This window comes from Crinia signifera, chromosome 3, assembly GCF_055691185.1.
Source record: "Crinia signifera chromosome 3, ASM5569118v1, whole genome shotgun sequence".
Classification (NCBI taxonomy): Eukaryota; Metazoa; Chordata; class Amphibia; order Anura; family Myobatrachidae; genus Crinia; species Crinia signifera.
In genome coordinates, this window is record NC_139219.1 from 1,648,305 (window position 1) to 1,654,899 (window position 6,595).

Consider the following 6,595-nt stretch of genomic DNA (forward strand, 5'->3'; position numbering starts at 1 on the left):
TCTACCTACCAACCATCTCATTGTGGTACCAACATCTTGAAGGAATGCCACCTATCTAAGGTACCTATACATGGTCACAAGTGGAACCCAATAATACAGAGAATCCAAATCAAGGACATATACCATCACAGTTCTGATTTGGAGGACACTCTGCAAGGAATTCCTGTCCCAGGGTCTGGAGGACAATTCCACCGTCCCCTTCTCCCATCTTCACTTGCCAGAGATTAAGGTGATATCATCCAATACTGGACTCAGCTTTTTTCAATCTTCATTTATTTCCATTTTTTACCCCTTGATGCAAATGCACCACTTTTTAAATTTATCAAATGTTTAAATAAATTGTTACTGTTGCATTTTTACAAATCCTTGTTCTGTCCTCAATTGCGCAATCTCCCCCCATTTTCTCTTTTGTTTCATAGGGACTGACAATCCCTGTTTTTGATTGCTGCAGGCCCAACCACTCATACAGGTGCCCTAAACAGACACCCAGGTGTCTGTATATTCTTTCCATTGTTTTCAGTCATTTGTGGGGCTGACAGTATGAGTTGTTTCGCCAACTTTGATGACAGAATGAGCAGGAGACAGACATACTTTTCAAGATGGGAGCAACCCGTCTTTGAAAAGGAAAATATAGATCATGAATTAAGAGATGACTTTTTTAACTTAGAAAAATTGCTAAAAACGGAACTAAAACATTGGCTGGATAACACGAATTTACAGAAATATTTGGATAAAAATATTATCCCTAGGGGCTTAAGGTTGTTCAAACCATCAATTTTCCAGCCAGAATCAGAATTTCAAAAATAATGGGAACAGTCCTTAGATAAATGCTCAATTGAACTTATAAAAATAGTGATCAGATACAGGAAGATTCAGGCAGACAAAACGATAGAGGAAATAAATAAATTGAAACATAAAATGGATACGCACAAACATACAAGAGAGTATAAAGAAAGAGATGAGTCTACTAATGACAGAATAACAAAATTTGATCAATCTATTGTAGAAATGAAAAGCAAAAAATTCAGAAGAGATGTAGAGGACTACAGACAGGGTACAGTAAGAACCTATAGGGACAAAAACAAAATAGAAAGTGCTGCTTCGAATTACACACTCCCCCACACTGAAAGGCGTTTCTCTAATAGACAACAATATAGAAAAAAATCTGTTTCTAAACAAACCAATGTGGGGAGAAAGGATGCAGGTGGGTATTCGGGAAGACAGAGGGTCCACTCTGGTTCCCGGATACTTGACAGGCATCGTCAAACCATATATGGAACAGAAACCTCCCAAGTCAAAATAGAAAGAAAGAATCCCCCCTTATTCAAGACATAAGACCTTTAGGGGCACGTCCAAAAGACTAAACAATACCAACCAAAAGTAATCGAACAGAACAAGAAAAAGTTTTTTTAGACCAGAGATACATTACACAGGGGGACCCAAATCCATACAGAGAGCAAAACCCAGGTACACCCAAAAGGGGAAGAAGCTACGACTCAGAGGGCGAAGGGGAGGAAAAAAGGAGAGACAGAAGAAGCTAAAACCCACATTTACTAAAAAACAATCTGTTTTTAATATTTCATCTAAAACTCTTTCACCCACAGAAATAGCTCTACTTGAGAAAGGCTTAAAATACTCCCCCACAGCCCCACCTAACATGTTCGACCTCTTCGTTGAATTGAACCGGTTCATTAGAGGCCTTTGCCGCAAAATATATTTTGCGCACCAAATCCTAAATAAAAATCGGGACGAAGCAGCAGCCATAATTCTCGATCAGGGTGATGCACCAGCACTTGCAGCCTTGACGGAATTATTGGAAGAAATAGGAACAACTTCACCAACTTCTAAAAAAATCTATGATATTTCTAAAGAAAAATTTAAGCTAAAATCTGATTTTTTTCTGTTAAAATCTAAAGGATCGAGCGTAGAGTCATTTTACAAAACTACCTTGAGTGACCTTAAAAACATGTGCCAAAATATCAACCCCAAATTAGAACTTAAAAAATCTAACCTTAAAAGAAACGAACAACAGGCCCTTAAAAAACTCATGAAGGACTCAACAATCATAATAAGAGAGGCCGACAAAGGCGGGGGAATCGTTATTCAGGACCGCCAGGACTATATCCTGGAGGCCAATAGACAGTTAAAGGATACCAACTTTTATACTGTACTTGAAAAAGACCCAACCAAAGCCTTTAGTGCCTCCCTTTTTGAACTGCTTAAATCCGCATTTAGCGACGGGGTCATTTCCAGGGAGGAACTCCGTTTCCTTTATTGTGAACACCCCCTTATTCCCATTTATTATCACCTTCCTAAAATACACAAATCCCTCACTTCACCCCCCGGTTGACCCATCATCTCTGGTATTCAATCTCTTTCCTCCAACCTTTCTTTTTATGTTGACTCTTTCCTACAGCCTAGGGTGTCTTCCCTCAGGTCCCACATCAAAGACACCATTCACTTTTTGCAGTTAATTCAAAATATTGAATGGAAAACCTCTTATTCATTCCTTACTTTAGATGTTGCGAGTCTTTACTCAAACATCCCTCACAATCTCAGTAAAAATGTTTTAGCTAGAAGACTTCTGTCCGATGGGGACCTGGGGGAAAGACACCAACGCTTCATCATAGATTCCATTAGCTACATCTTAGAGCACAACTACTTTTTGTTTCAGGACACATTCTTTTTACAGGTGATGGGAACGGCCATGGGGACCAGGTTCGCCCCAAGTTACGCCAACCTCTACATGGGGGAGGTCGAGCAACATCTTATTTGGGACAGTCCCTTTGGGGCGAACCTGGTACTCTAAGGCCGTTACATTGATGATCTTTTTATTATTTGGGATGGGACCCCCACCTTAGCACTTTCTTTCGTTCACCACCTTAATACCAACACTGCTCCGATGCTAGAACCTTTGGCCTACAAGCCGAAGATATGAAAGAGTCTTTTCTACAAAGAGGGTATCCGAAAGACCTCATTGAACAAGCTCTATGTGAGGTCACATCCCGCAATAGAGAAGACCTCCTTACATATCAAAACGAAAAACGAAAAGATATACATAAGGATCCAAATCAGAAACAAATAATGTTCATTTCAACATTTAATACTCATTCCAATAAAATTCGAAACATTATAGATAAAAACTTTAACATTCTTAAACAAGACCCTTTACTAGTCGATTTGTTACCAAAAAATCCCTGTTTCATTTTTAAGAGAAATAGCACGTTAAAAAATATGTTAGCCCCAAGTTTCCTAAAACCAATTAAGAACCCCATTAAAGAAACACTCCCCAATACCTGGTTAAGAGAAAAACCAAACGGTTTCTTCAAGTGTGGAGGGAACCGATGTATAACATGCGACCACATCCCTAAAAAATCCAACTATGAAATAGTAAACAAAGAAGGCAAATCATATAAAATTAATTATTTTATTCATTGTAATACCAAATACACAATTTATTTTTTACAGTGCCCATGTGGCCTCGGTTATGTAGGCCGAACCACTCGAACAATTAAAATCCGCTTTTTAGAACACCGCCGAAATATCAGTAAAAAACTTTTGACACATAGTGTACCTTGGCATTTTGCTGAAGTCCACGCAGGAGACCCGAGAGGACTAAGCCTTGTTGGCTTAGAGTCAGTGCCAGAAACCGCTCGAGGCGGCGATAGATTTAAAAAGCTCAGCAAACAAGAAGTATTTTGTATGTTCCAGATGCACACAATCCACCCCGAGGGCCTAAATGAGGCCGTTGAGCTGAATTCTGTGCTTTAGACTTTTATCAACATAAATCTGGTTTACCTTCCTTCTTCCCCCTGCTTCTCCATCCTTCCCCCTCTCCTTCCCCCCCCCCTCCCCCCCCCCTCTCCTCACTTTTACCCAATGGAACGTCAAATTATTGCTACCCTCCAATTTGCCCTTAACATATATAATGTGCGTGTAATGAATTTATGAGAACTATGAAATCCAATTCCCCATCGTTTTTATTTCTGTTCCATCTATCTTGTGTTGTGCAGTGCTTAGTAAAGTATATGGTAATTCATATATAAAGTATAAGAATGGTAAATGCAACAATATAAGCAATATAACACTAACACAAAACAACTAAAAAAAAACAACTTTATCCAAGTCCATTTTGTAAATCTGCTGTCTGTTATCTGATCAATTGATATTCTAGTATATGGAAATACATGTATGATTTTTCCTGTATCAATTTGTATTTTGAGTTCTATTGTAAATATATCCAATGCTATTATTAGGCTCCGTTTTTGGCCATAATATACAAATTTCATGTGTAATTGTATTTGTATGTGTACTTTTATTTAATTGTTTTATATTTTCATATAGTTCCCTCTACACTATAAACATTTGGTGTGTGAGCGCAAAATGTGAACTAATAAAGATTTGTGAGTTCTTTGGAACAAATATGTCCTACTTCCGGGTTCCCCTTATGGACCGCATATGCGTGCGTGTCAAATAACGTATATGATGGGTCTAGATAGGCACCTTATATTGATGCCTCTATTTCCCAACACACTGGGGAACCAAATAATAGCCGTACGCGGCTATATCCCCAGACACCGCATTGTATTTTATTAAATACCCAGCTTTGCTTAGCGGTATTTTAAAACAGCCGCCTCTAAACATCTATACACTTAATTAAATCTAATAGGTCTCCAAATACACTTTTTTTCAGTGTCAATAGCGCCGTATGAGACAGCACTATGCGTCTCACGTGCGTTCCACTGGAGATCCCGGAAGTGCACAGCCGGAAGTCAGAAGACGCCGGCTGTGTGAGCATGAAACTAAACTTGTTTTTTTATGGAAAAGTACTGCTCGTTTTTTAATGGTATAACTACATTTTAAATGAATTCTGTCTCCTGCTCTTATCAAGGTCCGCATATAATTATTTTGTTCTATTAGAAAGATAATTGTGTTTGCACAGATGCATATGTTTTACTAATTGATATGGGTATATATACCCCCACCCTCAGCCTGATAAAGCTACCTTGAAAAAGCTGCTCTTAAGCAGTGAAACGCGTTGACACAGGCAACCCAGCCACCCCCCCTCCTCCTTGCTGCTGTTCCAGACATCACCTTGGCAAAGAACATTACAAGATTCCATTCACTAGTGGAGAACCAGACCCGGACATCTACCTACCAACCATCTCATTGTGGTACCAACATCTTGAAGGAATGCCACCTATCTAAGGTACCTATACATGGTCACAAGTGGAACCCAATAATACAGAGAATCCAAATCAAGGACATATACCATCACAGTTCTGATTTGGAGGACACTCTGCAAAGGAATTCCTGTCCCAGGGTCTGGAGGACAATTCCACCGTCCCCTTTTCCCATCTTCACTTGCCAGAGATTAAGGTGATATCCTCCAATACTGGACTCAGCTTTTTTCAATCTTCATCTATTTCCATTTTTTACCCCTTGATGCAAATGCACCACTTTTTAAATTTATCAAATGTTTAAATAAATTGTTACTGTTGCATTTTTAAAAATCCTTGTTCTGTCCTCAATTGCGCAATCTCCCCCCATTTTCTCTTTTGTTTTATAGGGACTGACAATCCCTGTTTTTGATTGCTGCAGGCCCAACCACTCATACAGGCGCCCTAATCAGACACCCAGGTGTCTGTATATTCTTTACATTGTAGCGAGAGCCCACTCTCGGAACATCCTACTAGGCTACCGCGAGGTTTACGAGATATACACAAAGAGGTATTGCTACAATTTAACATAAGGGTTGGAACTGTTTTTCCCAATGATTGCGGATATCTCTACCATTATTTAATAGTGGACTTTAATATCCATATCCCACCATTAAGTGAATAAAAGGAACTGCACCAGTTTCAATTACTTCATGTACAGGGAACACTATTCGTTGATTTACTCCACAAACAAAAAAAAGCTTTTGCCTACTAAACCAAATCCTGCTGGTGTCATACCACTCTAGAGCTGGTTATATGAAATGACTTCTCTCCCTGTATTCTCCCAGAGGAGTTGCCCTGTTGCACTATTATTGAAATAGTATATATATATATATATATATATATATATATATATATATATATATATATATTGTGCATGTTGGTTTTATGTGTATGTTTATTTTTAATTTTAGCTAATACATTTCAAATAATTATTTATACATTCTTTCAGATGTGTGGCGCTCTCTTTTATTCATATATATATATATATATATATACATATGTGTATAAGATTGATTGGTTTCAATTATCTAATCATTTGCCATTCTCCAGAATTGCCTCTGGGAGCAGCCTCTTTATACAGTATCTCCCTAAACTAACACATGTTAGTATAGTATATATATATTGAATAGTGGAGCGAACACTTGATTATCGTGCCCGATTGAGGCTTTTTTCATTATTTCCCTGTCACACTCCGTCGCGGCGCCAGGCCCGGTGCCGCCTACTCACCCCGTCGTGTCCTCCGGTCCTGGCGCCGCAATGGTGCAGGTCTGGCTGGTCCCGGGGGGCAGTTGGGCAGCGGGGGTGGCAGTCTCATGGCGGGTCCGGCAGCACCTCAGACGCCGGCTCCCGGGACTGGGCGCCGCCATCTTGGC